The sequence below is a fragment of the Rosa rugosa genome, chromosome 2 (genome assembly GCF_958449725.1).
Source record: "Rosa rugosa chromosome 2, drRosRugo1.1, whole genome shotgun sequence".
Classification (NCBI taxonomy): domain Eukaryota; kingdom Viridiplantae; phylum Streptophyta; class Magnoliopsida; order Rosales; family Rosaceae; genus Rosa; species Rosa rugosa.
In genome coordinates this window covers 37,379,828-37,399,564 of record NC_084821.1, presented here as the reverse complement: position 1 = coordinate 37,399,564, position 19,737 = coordinate 37,379,828, and the positions used below count along the sequence as shown (strand labels likewise).

The following is a 19,737-nucleotide window of genomic DNA, read 5'->3' as shown; positions in this document are numbered from 1 at the left end:
GATCAAAAATATGGTTTCTGTACATTTTCAGATTCTATATTTCAATACGATCATTTCGATATATTATACGCAATTTTTGGATATCGTATGATTAAGTTATGAATTTTTAAGTTTAGATCGATTTCGATCGTTAGATTTGTGATCTGTGAAGTTAGGACCGTCAGATGGACTTGTAGTTTTGATATGATGATCTTATGACTGTCCCAGTGGCTTTGTGTGGTCATGGGCGAAGATCCGACCGTTGGATCTTCGTATAAATGCAAAACAGTGATTAGGAAGGCGATCCGTGAGGATCCGACCGTTGGATCATCATTTAATTTCAATCCGACCGTTGGATTGTCGTTTGATTATGTTTTTGAGTTATTGGCTAAGTTAAGGTCATGTTTGATTAGGTGATTGACGGTTTGAGTTGGCGGACGATTGTGAATCGTATTTTGAGCTGTTAAGAAGACGCAGCGGGATTAGAGGTGAGTAAACCTCACGTGGTTCATATTACGAACCGAATAAATTTAATTACCTTATTTTGTCGTAATTGCGTGAAAATATTTATGAAATAAATATTTGTTTTAAAATCATATGGACTTGATCAACTACGGTCCATGGGTAAGTAAAATGATTTTTACTATACAAATGAATTTCTCGGTTTTATTGCATGTGAACTATAGTTGGTATTAGTGATTATCCCTGAGCGGATAATTATGTATATATATATTTACGTGATTATATGTGAATGGTGTGACATTGAAGAGTGTGGAATTGGGATGATTAAATTATTATGAATTGACATGTGACTTACCATATTTATATGTGATGAACATGATTGATGAGTTCTTGTTAATATTCATGATTTACATTGGAGGATGTATAGAGTTAGAGAATGTAGGGTTCTGAGGATGAGGTGTCCGAAGTTCGACGGTTAAGGATAACCGGAGTGTTTGTGTACTGAGGACGGGGATGTCCAAGGTGCGACGGTTTATTATTAACCGAAGTTGTGTGCTGAGGACGGGGATGTCCAAAGCGCGACGGTTTATTATTAACCGAAGTATATGGTGCTGAGGACGGGGATGTCCAAAGCGCGACGGTTATAGTGTTAACCGAAGTATTTTTGCCGTTGCTTGACCCTAGGCCAAGGTGTCAGAGGTAACGAGGCAGTTAGAGCTCTAACGTGTTATGGGATGGGACCAAAGTGGTGATAGTGTTGTGTGATAGGACCAAAGTGGTGATATTGAATTGGTTGACGTTTGCGTCGTGGATGTTGAGATTGTTGGTTGTGTTGTTGAGTTATAAGAATTGTAATTTAAAATCAACAGTTCTTTCTTGTTTACTCATACTGGCTGTAAAAAGCTTACCGGGTTTTGTGTTGTTGCAACTCCCGGTACACTATTCAAATTGTGTAGCGGGTAATCCTACAGGTCAGGAGAACCAGGACGGTGATCGGGCTGCTTAGAGTAGTGTTATGTGAATTACAGCATTATATTGTGAGGTTTGTTATGCTCATTTAGAGCTTTACGATTTTACTTTGTAAGAGTGAATTGTAATAATTAACTCGAGGTTTTTCGAGTTTTGTGTTGAGTGGCGAGTGGTGTGTTTGTTTCTGAGAAAAAAAAAATTCAGAACGTTATTTGTATTAATTGTTTATTCATGTTTCGGATTTGAATTTATTATTCAAAATTCGGGGCGTGACAAAATTTATGTAGTTTCATAATAAAAAATCACATAAACATAATCTAATTTTCTCTTACTTGGGTGTTCCTATTTAAAGAGTTAGTCCAACCACCTTAATAAATGTTAATACAAATATAAACCACACTTGGTCTCCTAATAGTCTAATACATTCAAGAACGCCACTTCCCAACCTAACATTACACCATGTTTAATCTTCCAACACATTTAACAACTCTAATAAATAAGCATAATTTAAAACATAAATTAATTAAGTAAATCCAAATGGATACTTCTTGAAATGTCAAATGATTTAATGAGTTAGCCCTACATGCACTGCATCATACTCCCCGAAAAACTCTTACAAGAGTTCTTATAGTTAACATCCAATTCATCCAAGAGCTCAAAATATCGTCATCCTATCTTCTTGCTTCTCTTTGTTTCTTTTGTCAAGTTGAAAAGTAACATCTTGGCATAATAGGTACATAATTTAATCATTTCAGGAAACTCTAGTGATGCATAAATATCATCGAAGAATGCATTATGTTCCAAAACTCTCAATAACTCCTTTGCATTCAAATTGTATTGATGGAAGCTTGTATAAAATCATCCCAAAAAAGATCATGATATATAAAGGACTAAATACTGTTTAGTCCTTGAGCTTTTGACTATAAAACACTTCAGTCCCTGACCTTATAATTTCACACGTTTAGTCCCTGTACTTCAAAATTTCAGACCAATAGGTCCTTACCATCTAAAAGTCGCGGCGAAATATCTATTATGCCCTCAGTTCTTTTTTTTTAATTAATTAATTAATTAATTTTTTTTGGAAAAGGAATTTTTTTTCCTTTCTTTCTTTTTGTTTATTTTTTTCTGTTTTTTTTTCCTTTCTTTCTGTTTTTTTAAAAAAAAGAATAAATAAATAAATAAGAGAAAGGAATAAATTTATTAAAAAAAAAAACTGAGGGCATAATAGACATTTCGCTGCGACTTTTAGACGGCAAGGACCTGTTGGTCTGAAATTTTAAAGTACAGGGATTAAACGTGTGAAATTAGAAGGTCAGGGACTGAAGTGTTTTATGGTCAAAAGCTCAAGGACTAAACAGTATTTAGTCCTTCAAAATTCAAATATAATTGAGCATTGTTATACATGTGAAAACGTTTAGTCTCTAAATCTACACCACTCTCCTCACAAACTGAATGCACTTTGATTCTAAACTTGTTCACTGGATAAAAGTTTCTCATCCAAACCATAAGTTTGTGTAAATAAATTCTCCAAACATGCTAGAACTTTGTTCAAAAAACCTAACTCACTATCTCCATTTTGCCATGAATAATCCAAATTGTTGTTATGAAGAGATTCACAAATATTCTCTTTTGTTCTGTCAAAATCTTCAAGATCAAGATATTCATCGTAGATGGGTGGTGAAGTCCAATCATTAACCTTAGTTACTTCTCCCAGCAATATCAGAAGTACTTCTTCTCAAAGCACAACAATCCCAAACTAAGCCTAAGAAAGTTTCGATACGAAAAGAACAAAGATAAAAGCTTTGAGTACCATGGTGCTTGGCTAATGGATGAGTTCACCATTAATCAAGCACCATATTTGGCTCCTTATAGAATCAAAGTGAGGGATAAGAAGGAGGAAGAAACAAGATGAATTTTGTTTCTGAGAATAACAAGGATGACAATAAAATAAATAAAAAGGCAAGAGATCAAAAAACATTTTCATGTGTGAGCAACAGCAAGGCACTAGTACTAGTACTATACACCAACTGTCTTCTTCCTCTCATTATGAGGACATGTGTAATTCTTATGATTATGGTATGCACTCTCCTCATGTTCAAGGCAATAATGGTGGTGTAATGTTACTTTCTTCTCACAACCCTATCCCAAATGATATTGTTTGTCGGAATGCAGGTAACTCTTCACAATTACTGCTGGGAAAAATAATAGAATGGAAGTAAGAACTTCAACCACAAAGGATAAATATGCAAAGAAATCAAAGAGTAAAGGAAATGGAACACCGGTTATAACCCACACTTGGTCTCCTAATAGTTTAATACATTCAAGAACGCCACTTCCCAACCTAACATTACACCATGTTTAATCTTCCAACACATTTAATAACTCTAATAAATAAGCATAATTTAAAACATAAATTAATTAAGTAAATCCAAATGGATACTTATTGAAATGTCAAATGATTTAATGAGTTAGCCCTTCATGCACTGCATTATACTCCCCGAAAAACTCTTACAATAGTTCTTATAGTTGACATCCAATTCATCCAAAAGCTCAAAATATCGCCATCCTATCTTCTTGCTTCTCTTTGTTTCTTTTGTCAAGTTGAAAAGTAACATCTTCGCATAATAGGTACATAATTTAATCATTTCAGGAAACTCTAATGATGCATAAATATCATCGAAGAATGCATTATGTACCAAAACTCTCAATAACTCCTTTGCATTCAAATTGTATTGATGGAAGCTTGTATAAAATCATCCCAAAAAAGATCATGATATTGAAATTCAAATATAATTGAGCATTGTTATACATGTGAAAATGTTTAGTCTCTAAATCTACACCACTCTCCTCACAAACTGAATGCACTTTGATTCTAAACTTGTTCACTGGATAAAAGTTTCTCATCCAAATCATAAGTTTGTGTAAATAAATTCTCCGAACATGCAAGAACTTTGTTCAAAAAACCTAACTCACTATCTCCATTTTGCCATGAATAATCCAAATTGTTGTTATGAAGAGATTCACAAATATTCTCTTTTGTTCTGTCAAAATCTTCAAGATCAAGATATTCATCGTAGATGGGTGGTGAAGTCCAATCATTAACCTCAGTTACTTCTCCCAGCAATATCAGAAGTAGTTATTCTCAAAGCACAGCAATCTCAAACTAAGCCTAAGAAAGTTTCGATACGAAAAGAACAAAGATAAAAGCTTTGAGCACCATGGTGCGCTAATGGATGAGTTCACCATTAATCAAGCACCATATTTGGCTCTGTATAGAATCAAAGTGAATGATAAGAAGGAGGAAGAAACAAGAGAAAGTTTGTTGCTGAGAATAATAAGGATGACAATAAAATAAATAAAAAGGCAAGAGATCAAAAAACATTTTCATGTGTGAGCAACAGCAAGGCACTAGTACTAGTACTATACACCAACTGTCTTATTCTTCTCATTATGAGGACATGTGTAATTCTTATGATTATGGTATGCACTCTCCTCATGTTCAAGGCAATAATGGTGGTGTAATGTTGCTTTCTTCTCACAACCCTATCCCAGATGATATTGTTTGTCGGAATGCAGGTAACTCTTCACAATTATTGCTGGGAAAAATAATAGAATAGAAGTAAGAACTTCAACCACAAAGGATAAACATGCAAAGAAATAAAAGAGTAAAGGAAATGGAACACCGGATATAACGTGGTTTGGCAATGTGCCTACGTTCATGGCCGCAGCAATAACAAGAACTTCCACTATGAAATAATAGGTGGGTACAAAAGATATAAAACTTCAAGAACACTACTTGAAGGAAACCCTCTCACACTTGTTTTGCTACCTAACAACTACAACACTCTCAACTTGGATGAGATTAGATTAGATGCTTAGAATGGGCAAATGACATCTCCTTATATTGGCCAAGGAGGAAACCTCTAGATGATTTCATTAAGGACTAAATACTGTTTAGTCCTTGATCTTTTGACCATAAAACACTTCAGTCCCTGGCCTTCTAATTTCACACGTTTAGTCCATGTACTTCAAAATTTCAGACTAATAGGTCCTTGCCGTCTAAAAGTCACGGCGAAATGTCTATTATGTCCTCAGTTCTTTTTTATTTTAATAAATTTATTCCTTTCTCTTTTATTTATTTATTCTTTTTTCTTTATTTTATTTATTCTTTTTTTTCAAACAGAAAGAAAGAAAGGGAAAAAAACAGAATAAAAATAAATAGAAAGAAAGAAAGGAAAAAAAAAATCATTTTCCAAAAAAAAATACAATAATTAATTAATTAAAAAAAAAGAACTGAGGACATAATAGACATTTCGCCACGACTTTTAGACGGTAAGGACCTATTGGTCTGAAATTTTGAAGTACAGGGACTAAACGTGTGAAATTAGAAGGTCAGGGACTGAAGTGTTTTATGGTCAAAAGCTCAAGGACTAAACAGTATTTAGTCCTTTCATTAATGCTCAATTCAACCACTTCAATAAATGCTTCTTCATGAATCTTCCACATTAATCTTGGTCCATGTACTTCAAATTCTAGAACCAAGAGATGTTCCCTCATAAATTCCTTGAGGGAAACTAGAATACATTATTCTAGAACCAATGGACCATTCATGAATATACTTCGTATTTTGGCTATATATTTAACAATTACAACCATCAACAATTGCACATCGAACTGAGCAGTGCAGCTCCAGCTCTTTCTCCTTATTCGATGATCAAAATCTTGGAGGAGCATTGGAGGAAATCTCTTCTTCTCTTTTACCTTGTATTATTGATCTTGATCATGTTCCTGACCATGTGTATAATGCAGAAGCAGAGAAGCAGCAAACCTTTGCTTCTCCCTCTCATTATGATGATCAGGTAGTTAAAGTTCATGAGGAGAATTATGAGCAGCTAAATGCTCTCTCCTACTGGTTTTTTTTTTTTTATGGTGATGATGAAATGTTGTTTCAAAGTAGTAATCTTATCTCTTCTTTTGATCAATGGTCAGCTAGTCATGAGGAACAATAACAACAATCGAGACCTGACATGAGGTGTGAAGAAGAGCCACCACAACAAGATCGACAACTGGTTCCCTCTCCCTCTTATTATCATGAGCAACAACAGCAGCAACATTTCTCCAATGATGATCACCAGTTTGATATACTAGTAGATCATGCCTACTTGGAGTTACATAAGTTTAATGGATTCTACATTAATGAATAATGGATTTATGCCCGGCTATGCACTTTGACGTATTTTGTTATACCTTGACTTTGTGAAGTTACATGAATGGCAGGTCTAAACTAGTAACCAATATGGAAGTACACCAATTGCGGTCCTTGGCGGAAGTACTGGTTGTTTGGTTGGATTATGTAATTTCATTTTGGTCAAGGTTTAGTTAGGTTAGGCTAGTAGTCATATCTTATATGTTCAAGTAGTTCTAGAATGGGTATTATTTGCTAGGGATTTGTTTCCGAGTTAAGTTGAAAAGGCAAAAGCAGGTTTATGCTTAAGGAGCTTTTGCTCTGGTGTATGTAATATTCTGGCAGTGATTCAGTGAAATCGTGAATATATCTTTGATATTTATTCCCCTAAAAAAAAAAAAAAATTTCCTCATCAATGACATTAACTTGCATTGGTTTTTCTCTTTTGATTTGGTTATTGCACTTAATTAATCTTTCAAATTTGTTAAGTTGGTTATAGATTGGAACTACGTACTTTTGTCTCTCTTTAAGCTTTGTGTTGCTTTTTTATCATGACCTTTTAACAATTAGGATAAAGTGCATCTTTCTGCAGCTTCATGTCTTTATGAACCAACCATACATAGCAGAGCTTTTAACTTCTCAATCATTTAAATTATTTACCATTGTAGGAGACCTCTTATGTAGTATGATCTAATGAAAACATATAGATGCATGTAGTGTCCGCATACTAATTCAATAATTAGCATAATCCCCATAAATAAAAAGACTAATATCACTCTTCTTCTTCTTCTTCTTCTTCTTCTTCTTCTTCTTCTTCTTCTTCTTCTTTTTCAACAAAGTTAAACGAATCTATTTAAAAGAGTCAGAAGTGATGATCCAACTGGAACCTTCAAATAAGTGAAAATCCGCTACTCCTATGTACATATATACACGAGAAAACATGAATGCCACATCCTGTTTGAGAACAAATCTATGCTGACTAGCTAAATGAACCAGTTCAAAGGTAGGTCACAAAGAGATTCATTTCCCAACCTGAAACAAAAGTACTAGCTAGGAAGGTGCTCAAAGTTGAGTTTACAGTACATGCAAAACCATGAAATTTTATATAAGACCCAAATTAAGTTTAGACCGAGTTCATACTTGATCAAGAAGCGGGAAGAAGTCTGAGAAAAAGGAGCGATGGCCGGACGGGAACGTTGATATTATACTTCAACATGTTCATCGGAGACGGAAGGCCACGTGGAGGCGCAAATGTCCTTCTAGAGTGTCTGTTCGGCGGAGAAGGCCTGCAATTGTGAGGAAGCACATGCGGCGGAGGCAAGGGTGGGACAGTCGAGGCGGGTGAGGATGTGGGATGTGATTATGTCATAGTTGAGGGAAAAGATGGAGGCGTCACCGCCTTGTTCAACGATAGTCTCTGCAACAGAAGAAGCCATTTCTATATCAACTATTGTAGAAGTATTGTTGTTCTTCTCTAACTCTGTGGGTCTGTGTTAATCTCGTTTTTCTTCTGGTGAGGTTTGGAGTTTGAAGTAGTGGGAGTGATGACAAAGAGAGGTTTGGTTATATAGTGGGGAGGATTAGGTTTCCTTATCCAACTGGGATTCTGCTTCACTCAATTTCGTCATTTCTTCGAGTTTGACTCCTAGTTGACTCAGGGATTCATTTACCTAGTAGGATTGGGAATGCTTCATTTCTCCATTTCTACACCTCAATTTACACGAACGGACTGTATCTGTCGAACCGGAACTGTTCGTGTTTATAATGGTAAATTGCAGTTTTGGATGCATTAACGATCATCAAATTGGCTGAAAATTTGCAGAAGCGATTTATACATTAGAACCTAAAAACTGAACAATTAAGATGTGAAAATGTGATCGAAAAGTTGGTGAAATATGGAAATCCGTTCCTTAGCTAAGGAACGGACGTCCGTTCCTAAGACAGACTGTATATATATATATATATATATATATATATATATATATATATATATATATATATATATATATATATATATATATATAATACAATCTTCTCTGAAATATAACCTAAAAGTAGACTGTCCCGTACATTGAATTATATGGAAGTGAACATCTCTATTTTTTGAATAACAGTTGCAGCAGCTTTTATTGAAAATTAAGGAGTATGATTGGCATCATACTGCAGTACATCAAGTAGAAAAATAGGAGGCAGATGAAACCAAGCCTCACGTTGATCTGCCTCAAAGGCCATAGCAGCAAGCCTATGCACTACATTATTACAAGTGCGAGGTGCATGCTTAATCTGCACACCCGGAACATTCTGCATAAGGACAGAGATATCATCCAATAGAGCACCATTCTCATCAAGGTTATGTTCTTCACTAAAGATTGTTTGGACTGCCTCCAAACAGTCACTCTCTACGGTGACATTATGCAGCTTCAAACCCTTAGCTAAATCAAGACCATCTCTAATGGCTAGTAACTCTATTTGTTTCACTGACCCCACATGTTTCACAGAATGCACAAAAGCAACCATGAACTGCCCTTGAGCATTGCCCAAAATGCCTCCCGTACCACCTCTGATCATTTGAGGGAGAAAAGCACCATCGACATTCAATTTGCATCTTGGCTCCAATTCTGGTTTCCATCTTTGCTTATTTCCTCTCAATTCCAACCCAACATTGGTATTTGCAGCCCTGACTTGTTGAAATTCCTCCAGCCAGGTCATAGAGGATAGCATAATATGTGAAGCCGCTTGTGAAACATTTTCCCATAACATACTATTCCGATTCTTCCATATTGCCCAAATCAGCATCATCAACTTCTCAAAAACATCATTATTAAGATGCATTACACGCTCAAGTAGCCATTCCTTAAAATTAATTGAGGGCAACAAGGTACTTTGAAGCTGAAGAGGAGGGGCAAAGAGTAACTCTAAAGCAATTGGACATTGACAAAAAAGATGGGTAGTGGTTTCGAACCTGTGAGTACAGAGTAGACAACTGGTATCCCCAGTGTAGCCTTTCATGGTTAATTGTTCACGAGTTGGGAGTAGGTTCTATGCAGCTCTCCATATGCATATTTGGACTTTGCCTGGTACTCGGGCTTTCCAAATTGTTTTCCACAGTGTACCAAAAGGGTCACCATCAGAAGTACTAGTAAGTAGATTGCCAAGAACAGAATTTCGTGCCACCCAATAGGCCGTTTTTAACTGTAAATCTGCCTCGTTTGTCCGGGCTCCACGAGAGCCTATCTTGGGTTCTACGTCTGCTCAATGGGATGGAGAAGATTTGATCACTGATTTCCTGAGTGAAGAGAGATTGAACTACCCTTGGTATCCACTCTCTACTATGAGAATCAATCAAATCAGCCACAACTTCAAAGTCAGTGTGAGCAGGTGTGTGGATCAAGGACTGTGGACAATTGGGTATCCAATGATCATTCCAGATATTCATCAGAGTGCCATCTACTATTCTTCATTTCACACCAGCTTTTAACACATGCCTCCCATTCAAAATACTACGCCAAGAGAAGGATGGGGAGTCTCCTACATCAGCTTCCCAAAAGGTGCAATTTGGAAAGTATCTAGCTTTGTACAACTTAGCAATGAGTGAGTTTGGGTTTGAGACAAGTCTCCAACCCTGCTTGGCAAGCATTGCTAAATTGTATGCATATATATTCTTGAAACCCATACCACCCTCCTGTTTAGTGAGACATAGTCTTTCCTAACTACGCCAATTTATTTTTTTCTTATCTTCTGTATCACCCAGAAGAATGAAGCACATAATTGACGAATCTCATCACATAGTCCCTTTGGTAATAGGTAACAATTCATGGCATATAGAGGCATGGTTTGAGCAACAGCTTTTATCAAAATTTCCTTACCTGCAGAACTCAAGATCTTCGACCTCCATCCCACTAACTTCTTAGTGAGCTTCTCCTTTATATAGGCAAAAATAGCTGTTTTTGATTTACCTACCCTAAGAGGGAGGCTCAAGTACCTGTCATGCTCATCCACACACTTGACCTCCAAGATTGTGGCAAGGCTTATCTGAAAAGCCTCCGGCACATTTCTACTAAATACAACAATGCTTTTTTGGAAGTTTATTTTCTGCCCCGAAGCTTGCTCATAACAATTTAAAATGTTTCTAACCTGTAAGCATTCTGCAGTAGTAGTCGCTTCAAATAAGAGACTATCATCGGCGAAGAATAAATGATGAAGTGTGGGAGCCTGCGGACACATCTTCAGACCCACCATACTGCCATTAGTTACCAATTTAGTAATCAGAGCTGAAAGGCCCTCAGCACATAGAATGAAAAGGTAGGGCGAGAGAGGATCGCCCTGCCTAATACATTTGGTTGGAAGAATTTTAGATGTCGCCTCCCCATTTATCAAGACTGCATAGCTGACTGAAATAACACAGTTCATTATCATGTCAATCCATTTTTTGCAAAGCCCAATCTTGTTAACATAGCATGCAGAAAACTCCATTCAAGACGATCATATGCCTCGCTAATATCCAGTTTCAAAGAAAAGAAACCCTCTTCCTGATGTCTTAACTTGTGCATAAAGTGCGCAGCCTCTGTAGCTACCAAGGTATTGTCTGAAATGAGCCTTCCTGGTACATATGTACTTTGCAACAGGGAGATTATATCAGGCAGCCATTTCTTCAACCTGTTTGCAACTACCTTGGAACAAATTCTGTAAATGACATTACAGAGTGCAATTGGTCTAAAGTGAGTGGCATCAGTAGGATTTTGTATCTTAGGAATAAGACACAAATGTGTAAAATTAGATTCTGTCCATGCCTCATCCTGTTCTAAAAAATTTCGAATAGCCACACAAACATCCATACCAACAATGTGCCAATATTTCTGGAAGAAGAAAGGGGACATACCGTCTGGTCCAAGACTCTTCGAGGGATGCATTTGGAAAAGTGCAGATTTTATTTCATCATCTGTGTAGGGTAAAAGCAGTGCTTCGTTCATACCAACTGTAACTTTTGGAGAAGTTGCAGAAATAATATCATCTATAGCTTCATCATTTGTTCCCTCAGTAGTAAAGATCTGTTGGTAGTAATTCAGCAATAAACCCTTAATCACTTCAGGGTCAGTCTGCCATATGCCATCAGCATCTTGTAATCCCTTAATTGCGTTTCGACTGCGTCTATTAGTAGCCTTGCGATGGAAGAAGGCTAAAATTATGATCTCCATCCTTAAGCCATAAGGCCCTTGACCACTGCCTCCAATATTTTTCTTGCTGCGCTAATAATTGACTGTGTCTGACATGAAGCAGACGTTGTTCCTCATAGTGATCGGGGGAGTAAGGCATCCTCATAAAATCATTAAGCTTCTCTTGGATCACACGTAACTCCATCTTTTGTTTATCAAATTCGTGAGTATGCCAGTGCAAAAGCTGCCTCCCCGTATACTGTATTTTTTTTCCCTAATTGTTGCATTACGTTCCCAGTCAACGGTCGCGACCAATTCGATCTGCTGGAAAATCTCGGTACATTGATCACTTCCATGCCACATTTCTTCAAATCGGAACCTCTTCACCCTTTTTTTGAAATGGGTTCTCTCTTCCCGTATTTCAACCAGTAGAGGAGAATGGTCAGACTCAGAAGGGTTCAATGTGGTAACCCTACTGTGAGGAAATTTATTTCTCCATTATTGTATATAATAAAATCCACGATCCAGCCTCTCCTTTGTGTACTTATTAGACCATGTGTATCTGTTGCCAACGAAGCCCATGTCGATCAACCCACAGTTCATCATTGTTTGTCGAAATTTCAACATTGGTGCAGTAGCCCTAGGGACTCCCCCTGACTTATGAGCATTACACATAATCTCGTTGAAGTCCCCCACCATGAGCCAAGGTAGCATGCAACCTTCAACAGCTAGGGCTTCAATCAAATTCCATGTTTTGTCTCTTTCAGATCTTGCAGCAACTCCATATATCCCTGTAAAATGCCACAGCAGAACAGACCCTGCCTTTTCACAAATCTTAGCATCTATATGATTCAATGAGGAAGTTCACACATCAACGTGAATATCATAATTCCATAGGAGTGCAACACCCTGAGAGTCTTGTCCTTGAGGGAAGCACAAGTTGTCTTTAAAACCCAGGCGCGAAGTCAGAGTATCAATGATATTTTTCTGCGCTAGAGTTTAAGCGAGGAAAATCAGGCTTGGTCGTTTGGCCTGAACCAGATCAACTAGGGCATGTTGGGTTTCACGATTAACTATTCCTTGACAGTTCCATACAAGAACATTGCCCTGCAACATCGTTACAGGGGAGATTGACACAGTGGGGAGACCGTATTTCAGGGCGGCGTACACGACGTAGGCGATCGCGCTTAGGGTTGAATTTTTATATATAAGTGAACATCTCTATTGTTTGTGAACAATGATTGTAAATTAAAGTGTATAATAAGTACATGCCAGATTTCAAGAATAATGAGTGTACTAACCTTGATGCTCTAAGCGTATGGGTATTAAGCAAAAACAAATTGAAGCAAAAGAAACATTAATAAGTGAACTAACCTTGATGTTTAGGAGTTTAAGCAATAACTCTTGGTACATTGAAGTTGATGCCATGGATATGAAGATGCATAGACACTATTTTTGCAATCGAACTTCCATCGCCACCCCCGACATCCATTAGCTCTTTTAACTCATTGAAGCCTCTATAAACCTCAAGCACCTTCTAATCAAAACACAGGTTAGAGGTAATTCTTAGGGGCGGATCCTCATACAAGCTTGGGTGGACTCAAGTCTACCCGAGATTTCTAGAATAAAAGCCTGAGTATGTGTAATGTGTATGTATGTTCAGGACCTGCAGGCTTGGTTTTGTGTTTCAACTAATACCAAGCCCACCTAAGTTTGAATCACATCAATTGCAATCCCACCAATTTTATTTTTTATCTTTCTCCCACCATGCATACTGGGCTCGAAGTTGGAGGCCCAATAAACTTCCTATTTTCTTGATTTCTTCTAAGTGTTTTGTTTTTCTTTCTCCCAATGCATATTGGGCTCGAAGTTGTACACTGGGACTCCCTTGTGTGTGGCTTTGGATCTATTTGGTCTTTAAGGCCTCCATTGTGTGTGGATTTGTATCTATTTGGTATTTAGATTTGTATTTTTTGTTTTATCTTTGGGCTTGCATTCTTTTGTAGATATTAGTTCTTTTTTTTGTTTTTGTTTTTTGTTTTTTTTTGTTTTTTTTTTTTTTTTGCATTAGTTAAGTTCTTTTTTCAATCTCACTGTTATTTTGTTTAGTAAAAAATGATTCTAAAAAAATTTCTTTTCTGTAATTGATTAAATAGTAGCTTTGGATGAATTTTTATTTTTTGCATCTCAATAAAATATATATCTAATATATTTTAGTAAAATACTGGCACTGTGCTAATTTTCCTATCACTTCAGTATAACAAAAAAATATTAAAAAAAAAAAAAATTCAAACCCACCCCGATTTTGAATCCTGGATCCGCCACTGGTAATTCTCATTACCTTATCAAACAATTGAATCAGCTCAGGCTTCTCGGACATATATTCATACAAGGTCTGTCCGTGGGCTTTGTCGAAAGGAGAACACTCTGGTTCAAGCATCATGTGTTTAAGCACGTACAATCTCTGCATCAAATGCATTTCAGACTTCAGAGCCATACATTACTAAAGGGGCTAAAGAAACTCCATCTTCATTTGGAATTAGGCAAAGTGCCTTCTTTGTTAGGCCATAAGCCATTTCTTGCACTGTGTTGTCATTTGCACTTGGTCTTAGAGATGCGGAAAGGAGGGAGTTGACGCTGAGCAGTTTTAGTATTCGCTCCAAATTCGCAATTGCTGCACTCGGATTTTTGATTTCTTCTGATGTGAGATGAACTCCACGCCCTGAGAAGACATTGAGCTCTACTGCAGCTCTTAAAGTCATTAATTAAAAAATAAAAGTTTCCAAATCCCATGTTTTTGGGTTGTTCTAGCTGAGGTTGAAACATATCACTCAATTAACATTTGTAGCAGGGAAATGTACAAGCAAATCTAACGTAATTTAATTTAGTGGCCTAGTGCACTAATATTACAGTCTCAATCAGATTTGCAACAATTTAGATGCATGTTGCAGTAATGTCCTACTTCCACTTTAGGTGCTCTCATTGACTACAATTTGATGAGGGTATAGTACGTACTTGTAGAAATGTGGAGAGGTTGTTGGGAAAGATTCAAGGGAGAAAACTGTTATTAGACCTAAAAGTGGTTTATAAAAAGTTATTTTAAGGTCATATATGGTGCACAAATATTTCAGAAAAAAAAAATAGCAAATACATTGTTAGAAATGTGGACTTTGCTTTGACTCATAACCTAGTAACTCTCGATAAAGTATTAATGAATTATTGTTCTTTCTCATAATATCTATATTTATATAGAGTAATGTTCAGACGGTATATATATATATATATATATATGTGTGTGTGTGTGTGTGTGTGTGTGTTCGAAAAACTATACCCATTTGTTGTTCATTTTGTGTGAATCTGACATTCAACTCCTCATAAGCATGGTATTCTTGCAATTCTGTTTGACATGAGGCCAATTGTTGTTAAGAACAGGCAAGGAAGTACTCTTTTTTTGCGAACCGAAGAGTGCAAGGTTTTATGGGCTACGACTGGTTTTAATTCACCAATTTAAAAGAAGATAATCAGAATCTCATAATATAGTGTGTTCATAAAAACCAAACTAACCTCTAGAGTTGCCTTTGTAACGTGAACCTTTCGGCGAAGACCGATTGTGAAAGACGGTGAGAAAACAGACATTAGTTTAGAGAGAGATGTGTGCGTATGTAACAAGTTGTTGTTGAGAGTGCGTGATTAGGGTGCATGCAATATGCATGAAAATAAAGAAACACCAATTTGGTACGTATATTTACAAGTTCTATACAAGTCCATTATGGTTTGGCAACTTCATTCCCAGGCAAGGAAAGGCTTAATTAGGCCAAAAGTAGCATTTGATTCCAAATGACCAGATGATCATAACGAGTTACTAAGCCATCTGCAGAGCATGATTACATGACTGCTTCTATTATTAATATATTATACCAATATCGTATAATTGAAAAGATTGATCGTTTATATATAACAAACTATTAGTTAGACGGTTAGACCCGTAGTAGCAGGACTAGCAGCAGCAGCAGTCAGTCAGTGGTGCTGGGAATCTTCATGGAAGCTAGTAGTTTATTTAGACATGCAAGACACGAGCAAAAAAATAACAGAGAGAGAGAGAGAGAGAGGCTAGTAGTTTATTTAGACATGCAAGACACGAGCAAAGAAGAACAGAGAGAGAGAGAGAGAGGAAATTGTAACGACGGAGCCCAGGTAGGTAGCATGAGGAAGGCTGCAGCTGCCTTGGGGAGGTTGAAAAGGTCATTTGAAAGCATCCAAAGACCCGCCAAACCCAATGCTGTTCAAAGTCAAACCAATTCACCCGCGTCTGCTTTGTCTGACCTCTTTGACTTTTCCCCCAACTTTTTACTAACCCATTGTATTATTTTTTTTATTTATTCTTTTTTTTTTAATCAAATTTCAATCGATTTCATTGTAAGAAAAAGTTACAAGTAAGATTAGAGTACGCACGGAACCAAAAGTAATCTAATTCTGACTCCAAGTCAGGTCATTATATATAACAAAAAAGAGTTAAAAATGTTCAAAACACCTAAAAAAAACAATAAATTATTGAGCCGACAATGGATCAAAAGTATAATGCTTTTCCAATTTCTTTCTCAAATTTTTTCACATTACATAACCATGATTAGTATACTAGCTTCATCCAACGCAAACCTATACAAAAATCATTTCTCATACCTCATAGAGAAATATAAGTAAACTAAGTTGCAGCATGTGTAAGTGTTGTGCAAGTGCAACCGATCATACTTGTTAAAAAAACCCTCCACATAATAAGGCAGTTTTTGTTTTTTTTTTTTTTGGGTAAAGGCTTGGATAGATAAAGAGGAGGTCCTTCAAATCCTCTTATATTAAGAAGAAGAAAAAAAAATGAGAGTACAAAGGAGGGGGATTAAACCAAAACCTTCCAAATAAACCAGATAAAGCAAATATGGAACTGAGGAAATTAGGAAAACGAAAGTTTAGAAGACTCAAGTGGTCTCTGTTACAGTGTGCAAGGATGACGGGTGGAGCAGAATCCCACCAAACTAAGCTTGTAGAAGTAGCACACCAAAATTCGCTAATGCATAAGCAACTTGATTAGCTTCCCGAATGATTGCACGCATTTATATGCTTGTAATTATATCTAAAACACTAGAAATAAGCTAATCTTTAAGTCAATTAATATGTAATTAATCCACTTTTATTTATTTTATAGGAAATAAGCGAAGTCACGGAAATCAAAAGAAAATGGAGCAATTTGAGTTTCTGACAAAATGACGAAATAGTCGATGCCGGTCAATTGTGGTTGACGCTAACAAGAGAGCGGAACTTCACTAGTCATGATGTTGTGTGCGGAAGTATTTTAATTTCGAGGAAGAAGAGAAGAAAATTGAAGAAAAAGAAGTTTGATTAATTAATCATTGGTTTGATTAATTAATATTAATCAAACCATTTGCTTAATTAACCACTGCTTCCATCACGTGCAGCAATTAAGCAATGGTGGTTCAATTAGCTTGTGCTAATTACAAGCTGACACGTAGCTAAAAAAAAGAAAAGATCTTTTCTTCTCTCCTTTCTATCCCAGCCTCAAAGGACACGGACCAGATATTTTTTTCCCTCTTCAATCATGGCCGTCCATGCATCATCCATCTCTCCCTTCATGACCAGCACCCCCTTTAATTGAAGAACTCACTCTTCGAAGAGAACACCTACAGTAGCCGCAGCACACCAAAAACTAGGGGTGGCTTGAAATGCCGAACCTGCCGGAACCAACCAGAAACCGGCCGAACCGGAGGAGTCGGCGCCGACCAAAACGGCAGCCGGAGGTGCGGTGCGGTAATGCCGTACCGAATGTTGATAGTCGGCTCGGTAGCGGTATAGCAAATAGATGAGGTTCGGCAGTGCCGAACCGACCGAATAAAATAGATTTTAACTATTTTTTTATTATTTTTATTAGTAGGTGTGTTATTAACCGTTGATGTATATCAACAATGAGTTTGAACCGTTGGATCTGAGTTGAAAGTGAGAAAACCCTAAGGGGGTCAGTTAGGGATCTCATTCCCGAAAGCAGCCTCTCGACCCTCTCTCTCTCCCCCTCTCTCGCGACACCATTCTAGCATTCTCTCAGCCTCTCTTTCTCTCAGAACCCAGCCCCAATTTGTTGATTCCCAGTCCCAAAACCTCAATCTAAGCAAGATGCAAACCTCAATAACATAAATTTCAACCCGTATCGTTTGATTTTCGAAATCCCCAAATTTTTCGAAAACCCTAAAAAATCCTAGATCAGTTCCTTGGTTCAAGTGGTGGCTCAGAGGCTTATAAGGTGTTGAAAAGACGGTTCTTCGCACAACGAATTAGGTAAAATCTATCTTCTCTTAGTCTTATCTAATTTGTCTGAGAAAAAAGATGATTGCATTGCTGCGGCTTGTGGAAGTAAGATATTTATGCAGAAAGAATAGAGAAAGTAGAAATGACGAAGCACATAACTGACAAAGTATCTATTGCTGTCTGCTAATGGATGTATTGATTGATATAAGGTGCATGTGAAATGTTGTAGTTGAGTAAGGGTGAGATGAGTTTGTGTGTGATGTGATTTTGGTGTGGTTTACTTCTTCGTTTTGATATTTTCTAACTGTGATCATCAATTTGATCAGGGAAGAGCTTCGTGTGAGGTGTATGTGAATACAAACAATCAGACAGTTGTTCGTCAAGATTGTTACCCTGAGTTGAGGATTGTCTTTACTTTCTTTTTATGTGGTTAATTAATCTGAATATTCAATAAATTCTCTGTAAATTAATCAACACTATACTGATTATTGACTTGGCTATTTTTATTTCTATTTGTGTGATTTTTACTTTGCAGAAACTGCTAGGCTACATTTGGGAGGTGCTAACTCTTCTACAACAACTGCTGCTTGAAGATTTGGATGCTGCAAAGTGCAAGCATCAGTCCGAAGATATAGTTGCTGGGTTTTTTTTTGTTAAGGGATTGGAGTCTACTTGAAGATTTGGATATATATGCTGCAGTGCAAACCTCCGGTTCAAACCATATGCAGATTTTTGTTTATTTCAAGATTTCTAGTTCCTATTTGAAGTTATGTAATATTTAAGTAGTTTTAGACTCAGAAATCAGTTGCATATGATTTGTGAACTTGTAAATTGTCATGTAGAACTGGAACATTTTTAATTATTGGAGAAAGTCTGAAAGAGGAAAACATCAAGTCAAGAACTCACATCTCCCTAAGAAGGTGAGGAATAGACTTGATGAAGAGGTATTATTCAGAAAATTGCTGAAAGAGTTGAGTATTCAGTATTAGGCATGTGGTAAAAACTGATCAGAAAAATTAGGCTTAAAACAGGCAAGAATGAATAATTGGGCTGAAAAAATACCAATCAATAGTAGGCCCATTCATCCAATTCGGTTGGGCCTTAACCGAAATTGTACCGACCGAAAATTCGGTAACCGACAGTTTCGGTACCAATTATTTTGGTACGGTAGTGGTACTGCATTTCAGCTAACCGACATGTTCCGGTCGGTAGTCGGCTCAGCCACAAAAACCCGGCAACCGTACCAGGGCCAGGCCTACCAAAAACAGAGGCAGCCCCTTTGGGCTGCTCTCTTTCTCTTTCTCCTCTCCTCCTCCTCATTTACCATATTCTAGTTAGTTTTCTTTTGGGTTTTGGTAGAATTTCTCATACAAGCTTCAAGGATTCATCAAGAGCTACAAGATTCAAGCTTTAGGTATTTGTGGGAATTGTAATTCAAGGGAAGTCATATTAGCTTCCTAGCTAATTGTGGCTACCTTTGTTTTCTCCTACACTTCTATACTCTTTTCTATTTGAATTTTGTAATCTTGATGTCTATAATTATGGGTTGTGTCCCTAACCCAAATTTTGTGTAAAAGATATTTATTTTAATGTAGTGATGCAATTTTCATATGATGGATGCTTATATATATTTTTGTTGGGTTAAAATGCATGTCTAGGAGCCTAGGACGGAGTTAGAGG

At 36.9% G+C, this 19,737-nt stretch overlaps 2 long non-coding RNA genes across 3 annotated transcripts in view; both read left to right on the top strand.

Annotated features, from left to right (window-relative positions):
• Window positions 1-19,737, top strand: part of LOC133728169 (uncharacterized) — a 63,190-nt gene that overhangs the window by 2,486 nt on the left and 40,967 nt on the right. The window contains exons 2-3 of one of the 2 annotated variants that reach the window (XR_009855657.1): window positions 393-467; window positions 1,398-1,572. This is a non-coding gene — a long non-coding RNA (uncharacterized LOC133728169). Of the gene's footprint in view, window positions 1-392; window positions 468-1,397; window positions 1,573-19,737 lie in introns of those variants that run through there. The other variant, XR_009855658.1, reaches the window with a different exon arrangement.
• On the top strand, window positions 17,456-18,988 carry LOC133733953 (uncharacterized). The gene is made up of 3 exons (XR_009857981.1): window positions 17,456-18,087; window positions 18,384-18,454; window positions 18,593-18,988. It is a non-coding gene; the product is annotated as an uncharacterized LOC133733953 (long non-coding RNA).